Source organism: Schistocerca nitens, unplaced genomic scaffold (genome assembly GCF_023898315.1).
Source record: "Schistocerca nitens isolate TAMUIC-IGC-003100 unplaced genomic scaffold, iqSchNite1.1 HiC_scaffold_376, whole genome shotgun sequence".
Classification (NCBI taxonomy): domain Eukaryota; kingdom Metazoa; phylum Arthropoda; class Insecta; order Orthoptera; family Acrididae; genus Schistocerca; species Schistocerca nitens.
The window spans coordinates 1,122,192-1,137,163 of NW_026045910.1; the positions used below are offsets into that span (position 1 = coordinate 1,122,192).

The 14,972-nt window shown below is 41.7% G+C and overlaps 1 protein-coding gene across 1 annotated transcript in view; it reads left to right on the forward strand.

The window, feature by feature from the left end:
- LOC126229606 (huntingtin-like) overlaps positions 1-14,972 on the forward strand; it is a 549,560-nt gene that overhangs the window by 220,985 nt on the left and 313,603 nt on the right. The window lies entirely within an intron of this gene.

The following is a 14,972-nucleotide window of genomic DNA, read 5'->3' on the forward strand; positions in this document are numbered from 1 at the left end:
CGGCAAATGAGAGCGTATTTGTCAGTATAGCATTGCTAGCAAAGTCTGCTGTACAACTGGGGCGAGTGCTAGGACGTCTCTCTAGACGTGCCGTGTGGTGGCGCTCGGTCTGCAATCACTGACAGTGGCAACACGCGGGTCCGACGTATACTACCAGACCGCGGCCGATTTAAAGGCTCTGCACCTAGCAAGTGTGGTGTCTGGCGGTGACACCACACATACGTAAATACTGCACTTGACAACGAGAATAAATTCTTGAAACACTTTTTGCTCAGCATGAATAAAATACGTAACCGGTGCTGTGTTCAAACTAAAAACGTTTGAGGAACGCAAAGTGAATGAATGACTTTGTCAACTAGCGCTCCAAGTGGCCATACACCGAAACACGCTAAATATGGTTCAACCAAGGTGTCATGATGATCACAACAATCACGAAATTACATTTGCACAGCAGAGATAGTTCGGAAATGGTTGTGATTGGTCATGTTATCTTCACTTGAACAAACCTAGTTACTCCCATCAACCACCACACCAAGTAGAGTTTGGCAGCAGCAGGAGATACAGCATGAATTGTTATAACTTTTACACATTTACTGGTTCAAATCCACTGAGTAGAGTGCCCTGGTGTCAAGAAACTTAACCACGTAATATTTGTAAACACTATTGGATGGCCAACATATGCCAATGTCATTTTTTCTCCACAAACATTTTTTCGTAATGCATAAATCACGGGAAAATTATAAATATGTTGACGCAAAATAGGGTGCAAATTATCATTGTGGACATAGGAAATTTGACGGGATCAATAAATATATGTCGTAAACGGCGGGAAAACGTCAATTCCGGGAATGTGAAAGTGGGGTTATACTGTACTAGTGGTAAGTGGGGGAATATACATACGTGTCATAGTGAGACTGTTAGTGCAACAGAAGCTTCAGGGGACCAGGCTGATTCATTCTTGTTTCATTTCTTCATTCTTTTTCTTCATTTGTGCTTCATGTTACTGTAGTTTTGTTAAAATGTGTGATATCCACTGGATGTCAAAAAAGAATAGGTAGCATTCCATTCCTTTTGTTTTAAGTTGTGCTTTCTGCTCCTCATTTTGCATTTATTCTGATAACTGATACATAACTTCAAGCAGATGATGTCTCTATTTAACATGTCAATACAAACAGTGACCTAAGTTTCAGTAACACAAAGTATGTAGCTGACAATTACCTCTGTTGTTTACACTGCTTCTTATGTGGGAGCTCAGAACTCAGTTTTGTTTTTCCGCTAATGCATATTTACAATACATGGAGGCAGAGCTTGTTCCCATGTCTTCAAGAGGGATGACGATTGCAGTAACTTTGTGAGAGGAAGTACCTGTGCAGACAGGCATGTAGAAGTTCCGAATATTGCTGGCCTACTTTGGAGAAGTGCCAAGTCCCCAGAGAATATATAATTTTGGTAATATTTGTGATGTTGATTAGACAATAAATGTTTATGATGTATACGACCCGGGACAACTGGGGATCCGGGAAAAATCCGGGAATTTTTTCATCCGGGAGAAAACCGGGAAAAACCCAGGAATTGTTTAGAATTCCGGAAATTTTTTGTTGTTTTGGTTTTCAGTTAAATTTTTGTGATTTTGACTGGTAAGAACCAATACTCTAACAAAGGATATTACTGTATCCCACTACTGCAGAATAATACTGCAGCAACAAAATACAAACGAGAGAGGAAACAAAAAAAACTTAAGTTACAAAGGAAATGCACCATATACAACAACAAAACAGTGCTCATACAAGCATCTGCTAACAGCAATGTGTGTCAAAGGCTTTAAGAAGACGATGCAATGCTTTATAACAAATTGCCTCCGATGAACGTGACGTGACAACTGTTTAAATTAGATTCGTTTGAGATGTTGCGGGCAGGCTCTTGAGCATGTGCAGTTGAGTCGCGTATGGGTAGTACATTCTCCTGTTTCTGGTGGCAGAAGGGTGGCTGGGCGCCACTACTTAATATTGCCCCAGTTCGGAAATATAATAAATCTGGGGCTGATGCACAGAGCAGTCTGAGTTGATGTGGGGAATCTCCACATGACCTGTGTTTACATTCAGTGATTTTGTTGTTTCCTCTTTGTTTATTGCTCTCACGTTAAATGATGACAAAACGGATTTTTGTGGCTGGGAGCTATCAAATGAATTAAAATACGTTCACATAATTACGGAAGGCGAAAATATGTTATTAGTTTCAGATTTTATCTCCACCTTTCTGACAGTCAAGCATTAATCACCTTACAGAACAATGAAGTTATTTTTGCCAGTTTGCTAAAGAGATTTGGCTTAAAATTAATCTTTTCTGCTGAGGCAGTCAATTAATTTGAAAGGAAGTGTTTAATTTCACACTATTGGCTAGTTTCAACTGTTTGCTGCATTTCAAGTGCACGTATTGCATTATGCCACAATAAAAAACCAAACAGTAGTTAATACAGTACTGGTGCTCCAAGAAAATTTACATACGAATGTGCATTTTAAGCCGAATTATTCATTTTAGTATGGTTCATGAAATTCCGACGCTCTTGAAGTATCTTCTGATGTCTTGTTTCTTTTATGACATATGTAAAATCTTTTAATGTTTTACACATACGAACATATGGGCTTTCTGCGTCATCGTAGCTGTGCAAGCCCAGTGACACCTGTTATGTGGCGCTTTCTGGAAACTGCTGAAATGAACCTATTTCTAACAGGTCGTGGGAAAATATTGCGAATGGTGGTTTGAAAATCGTTACATTCAAAGTAGATTTCCTTTTACGCAAGATGAACTATGTGCGAGAATGTACAATGAATTTCTTAAATCAAAAAGCGTTTGACTCTCATTTAAAAATCAACTCTTTGAGGACGACCTTTTAGAAGAACTTCGAGCCCAAAAGATCAGACATTTACGTCGTTATTAAAAATTTTACTGGCACATTTGTGTGATGTATCTTAAAGTATAACACGTGCAAAAAAGATCAACATTATATGTGGTAGCTTATCTTCTCTTCCAGCTTATTAATCTTAGAGACCAGTATTATATGTGAATGCTATGTATATTAATTTAAACCATTAACTTTTCTTATGTGTGTGTTCACGCTACTGAAGAGTGATCTTGCTATTGGCTTACTACATCACTAGTCCTATGCTGCCATCAGCTGGCGAGATCACGAGACATGAGCCATGACTGTCTTACAAAAGCGCATCGCAATCTCGATTTCAATGTTTCGGAAAGTAACATGCGGTGTTTGGTGGAATTCAAATTTATACCTTCGTAATACGAAAATATTCAGCGTACATGTTGCTGCACGTCGAAGGTCTGAGTTTCGTTTTCTAAAGTGCCGGGAAATTCTACTCTGGTATATAAAACCATAAACATTCAAAGGATTGATGAGTTTTAGTGTGCCGAGGAAGAGTATACTGTCACTTAACATGGAAAAAGTGTATTTTCACCCGGGAGAAAGTGTATTTTTAACCGGGAAATCCGGGAAAAATCCGAGAATTTTTTTCCTTGTCCACATATACACCCTGTTCATAACAACAGATTGCCTCCGATGAGCGTGAAGTCACAACTGTTTACATTAGATTCGTTTTAGAAGTTACAAGCGGGCTCATGCGCAGTTCAGTCGCATTTGAGTAGTAGATTCTCCCGCTTCTGGCTACAGGAATGTGGCTGTTGGCTGTGCAAGCAGTCGCAGCAAGCAGCTAGATGCTACCGGGAAAAGGGTGTGCCAAATTCATATTCTTGAGGAAAAAAAACTTGTTTCACAAAGCACCTAGCATCCAGCGCACATTTGCCTATCGATTATTTATATGATTTTGAGACGCTTCCCTGTTGGTTTTTGAACATTTTTGAACATATTTTAAGTTGATTTCTGAATGAATCATAAGTTGATTTTTGAATGCATGCGTAGTGTATGTAATGTCTCTGTCAGGAGAATCCTCCGTCGCATCTAGAAATAAACTTTCCACAGACAAAAGTGGACGGGGCTATACGAGCTGAGCAGAGTAAAGCCGATCAGATGAATGCCAATCGCTATCTAATTATGTGGTTGATTGGGTTTGCGAATGATCAGCATCGTTATAATTACTAGCGAAATCCATAGATTCAGACTACCAGAATGAAAATAAACAACTGACAGGAATAACAGGTGAGAAAGATTACGTATTCTCGGTGTATCCAAGAAAATGAAATTTTAACAGAAAATTGTTGGCCAGATCACTACACTAGTAAGGACCAGTTGTACAGTCTCTGGCTAGCAGCCGCTTAAGTTCTATTCTGGAAGTAATGCGGAAAACGTGTTGTACGAACACGTAATAATGCCTAACTGGAAAGTAATCGTGGGATAACTAAACCTGTGATTCTGGCAGGGTTAGCGAAGTTAATCAGTGAACAAATTTTGACAATGGCAGGAATAGCTACAGAATTGGTGATGACAAGATTGTTTGTTAGAACGAGGAAGGAGAAGAAACAGGGCCTTTGCACAAATTATGGAAGAATAAGACGATTCCAAATTTATATAAAAATTTCGTAATACTACTGTTCGATCTCATGCTTGAGAAACTGGTGTATATGAATGAAATGTGAAACTATTTCCTAACATAAAGCTTTTTGCTTGTAGTAGGCCTAATAGGCATTTGATGTTGGTACTTCGTGAATTATATTCTGTCACGTTATAAAAATGGCCGTTTGTGCCACAATAGTCTTGTTTGTGTGGTGTGTGTTACAAAATTGCTGCAATATTACACTCCGTCTTCAGGCCACGAGTGGCTTACTGGGACCATCCGACCGCCGTGTCATCCTCAGAGGAGGATGCGGATAGGAGGGGCGTGGGGTCAGCACACCGCTCTCCTGGTCATTATGATGGTATTCTTGACCAAAGCCGCTACTATTCGGTTGAGTAGCTTCTTAATTGGCATAATGAGGCTGAGCGCAGCCCGAAAAATGGCAACAGCGCATGGTGGGTGGATGGTTACCCAACCAAGTACCGGCCACGCCCAATAGCGCTTAACTTCGGTGATCTCACGGGAACCGGTGGATCCACTGTGGCAAGGCCGTTGCCCTTCTGCAATATTAGAAAGGTCTATTTTGTTTTATCTAGCAGACAGTGACAAAATAGACGTAATCAGATCGAGAAACCACACCAGTCTTGGGTATTGTTTGTGTTAACAGTTTCTTCAGTATTAGATGACATTTCGATTTTTCACGTAGCAAAATGTTTGACGAACTTTGATGAGGTAATAGATTCTTTTCCAGAAAGGAAAGCATGCCAAGTGAAGCTGTAGCAAGATAAGAGAGAAAAAAATGCTAGGAGCTAAGGATTGAAGAGATTGCATCTCTTGTCTTTATTGGTTTTATGTATCCTATATTTAATTTTATGTCACACAAAACATCAAGTTATTAGCTAATAGGCAATAAAGCGTACAAATTTTCTGAAGAGCTCTTATTCGCCCAATGACACATAATCCCATCCGCTATTAATTGCGAGATTTTTTTTCATAAGAGGGGCAGGCTGTCAAACCGGCCGACTGGGAGCAGGGGAGGCACCACAGGACATTTCAATTTCAACTGTCCTGAATATACTTTGATGGGATCCATTACAAAATATACACGTTTCAATTCCACAGAGAGAAATACAGAGACGTGCTGTAGAAGAATGCTTTATAAAGAGGCGTGCCACTGCACTTTGGCATACTTAAGACCACATAATATGTTTTACATTTCCTCGAACACATATGTTTTATGTTTCATACTTTTCAGAAAGACGTGCGCTACAAGACGAACATATTTTTGAAAATTCGATTTTTTTTAGTATTGGCCGAGTTTGCAAATATCGTAGATCTGGGGCTGATGCGCAGAGCTGTCCGAGTTATAGTGGGTAGTCTCCACGTGACCCATGTTTACATTTTGTGATTTTGCTGTTTCCCCTTCGTTTACTGTCACGTCAAATGAAAACAAAATGGATATCTGTGGCTGGGAGCTATCAAGTGATTTAAAATACATTCACATATCATGGAAGGCAAAAATATGTCATTAGTTTCAGATTTTATTTTATTTCCGCCTTTCTGACAGTCAAGAATTAATTACCTTGCGGAACAGTGAAGTTATTTTTGTTAAATGTGCACATTTTAGTATGGTTCACAAAATTCGGATGCTCTTGGAGTATCCTCTGATGTCTTGTTTCTTTTTTGACATAATGTATGATCTTTCAATGTTTTACATGTACGTACATACGGGCTTCCTACGTCATGTTAGCTGCGCAAGCGCGGTGTCGCCTGTTATCTACGCCCTCTGGCAACTGCTGAAACGAACCTATTTCTAACAGGTCACGGGAAAATATTGCGAATGGTGATTTGAAAAGTGTTACTTTCCAAGTAAATATCCTTTTACGTAAGTTGAACTATGTACAAGAATGTACCATGAATTTATTAAATCACAGAGCGTTTGACTCTCATTTAAAAATCAGCTCTTTGATGACGAGCCATTTAGAAGAATGTCGAACCCTGAAGATCAGACATTTATGTCATTATCAAAAATTTTACTGGCACATTGTGTGATACATCTTAAGTGTAACATGCCCAAAAATATTGACATTATATGCGAAAACTTAGCTTCTCTTGCAGTTTATTAACCTTAGAGACCAATATTAATGTGAAAGCTATTCTTTTCTTGTAACAACACTATGTACCGGGTAATCAAAAAGTCAGTATAAATTTGAAAATTTAATAAATCACGGAATAATGTAGATAGAGAGGTAAACATTGACACACATGCTTGTAATGACATGGGGTTTTATTAGGGGGGGGGGAGGAGGGAGGTGGAGGGGAAAGCCACCCCGTATTGCTAGACGCGTGAAAGATCTCTTGCGCGCGTCATTTGGTGATGATCGTGTGCTCAGCCGCCACTTTCGTCATGCTTGGCCTCCCAGGTCCCCAGACCTCAGTCCATGTGGTTATTGGCTTTGGGGTTACCTGAAGTCGCAAGTGTATCGTGATTGACCGACATCTCTAGCGATGCTGAAAGACAACATCCGACGCCAATGCCTCACCATAACTCCGGACATGCTTTACAGTGCTGTTCACAACATTATTCCTCGACTACAGCTATTGTCGAGGAATGATGGTGGACATATTGAGCATTTCCTGTAAAGAACATCATCTTTGCTTTGTCTTACTTTGTTATGCTGATTATTGCTATTCTGATCAGATGAAGCGCCATCTGTCGGAAATTTTTTGAACATTTGTATTTTTTTTTTTGTTCTAATAAAACCCCATGTCATTCCAAGCATGTGTGTAAATTTGTACCTCTCTATCTACATTATTCCGTGATTTATTCAGTTTTCAAATTTATACTGACTTTTTGATCACCTGGTATATTAATTTAAACTATTAACTTTCCCTGTTTGTGTGTTCATGTTACTTAACAGTGATGTTGCTGTTAGCTGACTACATCACGTCCTATGCTCTGAATATCCGCTGTCGTTGGCTGGCGAGATCACGTGACATGAGCTATTACTGGCTTACAAAAGCACATCACAATCTCGATTTCAATTATTCGGAAAGTAACATGCTGCGTTGGGTGCTAATTCCAATGTTGTTGTTGTTGTTGTTGTTGTTGTGGTCTTCAGTCCTGAGACTGGTTTGATGCTGCTCTCCATGCTACTCTATCCTGTGCAAGCTTCTTCATCTCCCAGTACTTACTGCAACCTACATCCTTCTGAATCTGCTTAGTGTATTCATTTCTTGGTCTCCCTCTACGATTTTTACCCTCCACGCTGCCCTCTAGTGCTAAATTTGTGATCCCTTGATGCCTCAAAACTTGTTCTGCCAACCGGTCCTTTCTTCTTGTCAAGTTGTGCCACAAATTCCTCTTCTCCCCAATTGTGTTCAATACCTCCTCATTAGTTATGTGATCTACCCATCTAATCTTCAGCATTCTTCTGTTGCACCACATTTCGAAAGCTTCTATTCTCTTCTTGTCCAAACTAGTTATCGCCCATGTTTCACTTCCATACATGGCTACACTCCATACAAATACTTTCAGAAACGGCTTCCTGACACTTAAATCTATACTTGATGTTAACAAATTTCTTTTCTTCAGAAATGCTTTCCTTGCCATTGCCAGTCTACATTTTATATCCCCTCTACTTCGACCATCATCAGTTAGTTTCTCCCCAAATGCAAAACTCCTTTACTACCGTACTTTAAGTGTCTCATTTCCTAATCTAATTCCCCCAGCATCACCTGACTTAATTTGACTACATTCCATTATCCTCGTTTTGCTTTTGTTGATGTTCATCTTATATCCTCCTTTCAAGACACTGTCCATTCCGTTCAACTGCTCTTCCAAGTCCTTTGCTGTCTCTGACAGAATTACAATGTAATCAGCGAACCTCAAAGTTTTTATTTCTTTTCCATGGATTTTAATACCTACTCCAAATTTTTCTTTTGTTTCCTTTACTGCTTGCTCAATATACAGGTTGAATAACATCGGGGAGAGGCTACAACCCTGTCTCACTCCCTTCCCAACTGCTGCTTCCCTTTCATGTCCCTCGACTCTTATAACTGCCATCTGGTTTCTGTGCAAATTGTAAATAGCCTTTTGCTCCCTGTATTTTACCCCTGCCACCCTTAGAATTTGAAAGAGAGTATTCCAGTCAACATTGTCAAAAGCTTTCTCTAAGTCTACAAATGCTAGAAATGTAGGTTTGCCTTTCCTTAATCTATTTTCTAAGATAAGTCGTAGGGTCAGTATTGCCTCACATGTTCCTATATTTCTACGGAATCCAAACTGATCTTCCCCATGGTCGGCTTCTACCAGTTTTTCCATTCATCTGTAAAGAATTCGCGTAGTATTTTGCAGCTGTGACTGATAGTTTGGTAATTTTCACATCTGTCAACAGCTGCTTTCTTTGGGATTGGAATTATTATATTCTTCTTGAAGTTTGAGGGTATTTCGCCTGTCTCATACATCTTCTTCACCAGATGGTAGAGTTTTGTCAGGACTGGCTCTCCCAAGGCTGTCAGTTGTTCTAATGGAATGTTGTCTACTCCTGGGGCCTTGTTTCGACTCAGGTCTTTCAGTGCTCTGTCAAACTCTTCACACAGTATCGTATCTCCCATTTCATCTTCATACTCTTCCATTTCCATAATACTGTCCTCAGGTACATCACCCTTGTGTAGACCCTCTATATACCCCTCCCACCTTTCTGCTTTCCCTTCTTTGGTTAGAACTGGGTTTCCATCGGAGCTCTTGATATTCATACAAGTGGCGCTCTTTTCTCCAAAGGTCTCTTTAATTTTCCTGTAGGCAGTATCTATCTTACCCCTAGTGAGATAAGCCTGTACATCCTTACATTTGTCCTCTAGCCATCCCTGCTTAGCCATTTTGCACTTCCTGTCGATCTCATTTTTGAGACATTTGTATTCCTTTTTGCCTGCTTCATTTACTGCATTTTTATATTTGCTTCTTTCATCAATTAAATTGAATATTTCTTGTGTTACGCAAGGATTTCTACTAGCCCTCGTCTTATTACCTACTTGATCCTCTGCTGCCTTCTCTACTTCATCCCATAGAGCTACCCATTCTTCTTCTACTGTATTTCTTTCCCCCATTCCTGTCAATTCCAATGTATACTTTCATAAAACGAAAATACACAGCACACATATTGCTGCACATCAATGATATTTCCAAAAAGGTGCCTTTTTCCCTGAGTTTTGTTTTCTAAAGTGCCAGGAAATTCTACACCTGTGTATAAAAACCATAACCATTCAAAGGATTGATAAGGGAAAATATACTGTCACTTAACACGGGAAAAGCGTGTTTTCACCCAGGAGAAAGTTTTTTTTAACCGGGAAATCCTTGAAAAACCCGGGATTTTTTTTTTTTTTTCATATACACCCTGGATGTTGCATTCAAACAATGGAAAGTCCAGGTTGGAATAACAACAATATGGAGAGGATAGATTGCTACTTGCCATACAGAGGAGCGTTGAGTAGTAGACAGGCACTATGGAAAAGAGGAAGTCCTTCTTGTGCAGTAAAAAACACACACACATTAACACAAGCACAACTCAAGCACATGGCTGCTGTCTCAGGGCACTAGAGCCTGACTGCAACTGAGCATGGCAGAGCAGCAGTGAGGGATGGGTGGTGGCGGTAAGGGGGAGGCATGAGGTGGAAAGGAGGAGGGCTAGGGGTAGCAAGGTGCTGGTGGGGGAAGATGCTACTGCTGCCTGGTGGAGTGTGCAGGGACTTGATGGGGTCAAGATAAGACTTCTAGGTGTAGTGTCTAGAATCTGTGCTGGGGAGGGAGGGTGGAAGTAGAGGAGGGGAAAGGACTTGTAGATGCATTGGTGGGATAGACATGTGTAGCATTGGAGTGGAAGCAGGGATGAGGATAGTTAGGTGGGAGACGTGGACTAGAGAAGGTGTAAGCCAGGGAGGTTACAGGAAGAAAGGATATGTTGTAGAGAGAGTTCCCACCAACACTTCAGAAAAGCTAGTATTACTAGGAAGACTCCATATGACCCGGGCTGTAAATCACACATTAAAGTGAAGCGCATCACATTGGGCTGCATGTTCAGCAAATGGGTTGTCCAGCCATATCTTGGCTGCAGTTTATCAGTGGCCATCATGTGGACAGAGAGCAGTTTGGTTGTGATGCACATTTAGACAGCGGCACGCACACATAACGTGGTCGCTTTCACAGATAGCCCTGCCTCTGATGGGATAGTAGATGTCTGTGACAGGTTTTACTCGGTGGTGGTGGGAGGATGTATGGGACAAGTCTTGCATGTAGGACTATTGCACAGTTATGAGCCACAAAGAAAAAGGTTGGGAGCAGGGGTGGAGTAGGAATGCACAAGGATATTGCGTAGATTTGGTGGGCAGTGGAGTACTACTGTGGGACTGGGGAAGAGGATAGTGAGGGGGGATATTCCCCATTTCAGGGTATGAAACAGGTAGTCAAAACCTTGGCAGAGAATGTGATTCATTTGCTTCAGTCCGGGATGGTACCAAAACACGATAGGAATGCCCTTTTGTGGCTGGATAATGGGTATGTGGAAGGTGGTAAGTGACTGGAGAGAGAAGTCACAGGATAGCTGTTTCTGTACAAGGTTGGGAGGTTAATTTCAGTATGCAAAGGCCTCCGTGAGACTCTTGGGAAATTTGGAAAGGGACTGTTTGTCACTACAAGTGTGATGAATCTGGATGACCAGGCTGAGTGGAAGGGACTTCTTGGTATGGAATGGGTGGCAGCTATCGTAGGTGAAGTATTGTTGGTGGTTCTGATGTAGCCATCCTTGAGGTGGAGATCAACATTGAGGAAGGAGATGTGTTGGGTTGAGGAGGACCAGGTGAAGTGAATCAGGGAGAAGGTATTGAGGTTTTGGAGTAATTTGGATAGGGCATCCTCACTCTCAGTCCAGGCTCTGAAGATGTTATCAGTGAACCTAATCCAGATGAGGGGTTTGGAATAGTTTGTGGTTTAGCAGGCTCCCCCTATGTGATCCATGGGATGGTTGGCATGGGATCGTGCCTATTGTTTGTAGGTGATGCCTTCAAAGGAGAAGCAATTGTGGATAAGGATATAGTTGGTCACGTTTATTCGGAAGGAGGTAGTACATTTGGAGTCATTTTGGCATTGAGAAAGGTAGAGTTCAGTAGCAGCAAGGCCATGGACATTGGGGATGTTAGTGCAAAGGGAGTTGGCATCATTAGTCATGAGCAGGGCACCGGATGGTAAAGAGACAGGAACTGCGGAGAGTTGGTGGAGGAAATGACTGGAGTCTTTTATATAGGAGCATAGGTTATGGGTAATAGGCTGAATGTATTGGTCCAGGAGAGCAGAATTTCCCTCTGTGAGGGCACTGTAATCAGCCACAAGAGGGCATCCTTAATGGTTATGTTTGTGAGCTTAAGGATACAAGTAAACCCAACCACCCAGTAAGCCCTTATGTGGCTGGTTACTGTGCCCCCACAAACAGAATCTCTGCTTTTATGGACCAACACCTTCAGCCTATTATCCGTAACCTACCCTTCTATATAAAAGACGCCAATCATGTCCTCCATTGACCCACTCAGTTGCTGTTCCTTTACCATTCGATATCAGCTTGTTACTGTTGATACCACCTCCTTTTACACAAAAATCTCCAGTGCCTCTGGCCTTGCTGCTATTGAACACTACCCTTTCCAATGTGCGACCGACTCCAAACCTACTGCCTTCTGCTGTGCCGTCATAACTAACAATATTCTCACCCACAATTAGTTCTTCTTTGAGGCATCACCTATAAACAAATCTGTGGTACAGCAATGGTCACCTTTGGGCTCTGTCCTATGCCAACCTTTTCATGGTCCAGCTAGATGAATCATTCCTAACCAACTTGGTAGGATGCCCTACCCACATTTCTCCAGACCTTCAACACCTTCTCCTCTATTCATTCCACCTGGTCCTCCACTACCCAACAAGCATCCTTCCTTAATGTTGACCTCCAACTCAGGTGTGGCTGCATCAATACCTGTGTCCGCATCACATCTACCAACCACTATCAATACCCCCACTTTGACTGCTGCCACCCATTCTGTACCATGAATTTCCTTCCATACAGCTTGACCATACATGGTCATTTCACATCCGTAGTGCCCAGCAGTCCCTCTCCAAATTTGCCAAGGGTATCATGGAGACCTTCACAGACTGAAATTACCCTCTCAACTCTGTCCCGAAACAGATAACACATGCCTTCTCTCTCCAGTCACCTACCAAATTCCACATACCTACTGTCCAGCCACAAAGTTGCACTCCTCTTGTGACTCAATACTTCCCAGGACTGCAGCAGCTGATTCACTCTCTCTTCCAAAGTTTCAACTATCTGTCATGCCCTGAAATGAGAAATGACCTCCCCTCTGCCATACCCTGTTCTCCACAGTGATATTTGCCACCTATCTAACATATGCAATATTGTTTTCCATCCCTACTCCACCCCTGCTCCCAAGCCTTTGCCCCCATGGCTCATACCCCTGCAGTAGGACTAGCTGCAAGACCTGGCCCATAGATCCCATGACTGCTGTCTACTCCAGTTGTGCCACAGGCATCTCCTGCCTTGTTGGAGGGAGGGCTACCTGTGAAAGCAGCCATGTCATCTACCAACTAAGCTTTAACCACTGTACCAATTTCTACATGTGCATCATAAAACAAGTTGTCTGCCCACATGAATGGCCACCGAAAAACTATAGTTAAGAGACAGCTGGACCACACAGTTACTGAGCATGCTGCCCAGTGTTGTGTGCTTCACTTTTAACGACTGTTTCACAGCTCGTGCCATCTAGATTTGTACTAGCAGTATCAGCTTTTCTGAGTTGTGTCAGTGGGAACTCTCCCTGCAACACATCCTCCGTTCCTTTAACTCCCCTGGACTAACCCTTCACTGGCCCCTGTTTCCCACCTACATAACTCTTTCTTTGCTCCCACTCCATTACTACAACACGTGTCTGTCCCGCCAACCCACCTACATGTCCTTTCCCCTCCTCTACTAAGCACCCCCCCCCCCCTCCTCCCAGGTCCTCTACAGCACAGTGCCCTGAGACAGTGGCCATATGTGTGTGAATTGTGCTTGTGTGTGTTTCCATTGCAGAAGAAGGACTTTGTCTTAAAGCTTCAATATATGAACAGTCTTTTTCATTGTGTCTGTCTGCTACTCAACACCACCTCTATTATGGTGAGTAGTAATTTGCCCTTTCCATTTTGTTGCAAATGTTACCTGTAGATGGGTTCATTCATTCTGTGTAGAGATTTCTTGTCGAGTTTGATCTTGATAGAAGTTGAAGATGCGAAGTCAGTGATGTATATATTTCACTGACAATATATGACTTATAAATATGAATGGTCTTCAATGGAAATCATTGAAACAAAGACGTTTTCTGTTATGTTGAGAAGTTTTCATGAAATTTCAGTCACCAACTTTCTCCTCCGAATGTGAAATGTTTTTGATGACTTGCACCTACTTATTGTGACGGAGTTTCGCGATGGCTTGAAGTGTGTGAGAGATTCTGCACCAGAGACATGTATGGAGGCAGCAGAAGACCCTTTATAGTTTATTATTTACAACCATTCAGTCTCCTTGGCTGAGGCTGTTGATCTCTGGGACCTTGATGAGCAAATGAGCCTCTTGGTGCAACTGTCCTTGCACCACCATCTGTGCCAATGGCACTGCATAACAAGGGTCTCCTAATACTGTGCCAGCCCCCGTGGTCATCTTGTGTAACTGAGCATGTAACAAACTCAGCCATGGAATCTGCCATTGTCCTGTAGAAGATGGCCTAGTGACGGTAAGGCAACATTGTGCTCTGAACTGTACACCAGAGGATATATGGCTATGGCTGTCTGCATCAGACCACAGCGGCGCGGAGGGGAGGCGGCGTCCTTGGATTCAGGTTATCAAAAAAGTTCAGAGAAGGGCATTTGTGTATTATTGCAGCATCGGGGGAGACAGCGGCCAGTATATGATAAACGAAGTTTATGTTGAAGTCATTAACAACAAAGACTTTTTCATTGTGGCAAGATATTTTCATGAAATTTCAATCCCAAACTTTCTCCCCTGAATGCTAGATATTTTGTAGACTCCCATATGCATAGGGAGAAATAGCATTGTGGTAAAATAAGGGAAACCAGAGCTTGTTTTGAACGATTTAGGTGTTCATTTTTTCCATGTGGTATTCCAGAGTAGAACAGTCCAGAAATAGTCCGAAAGTGCTTTGATGACTGCAGTACCAGGCACTTATATGTGAATAGGAGTGTAATGATGTAGACATAATCCTAATGTGGCGATGAAACTGAAAGAATTTTATCCAAGAATATCACTAAAATAAACCAAGTTTCAAATTTGTCACCTGTTGTTAATAACATTAATAGTTTAGTAATCAGAATATAAAAACAGAGTGGTTAAACACGTATGT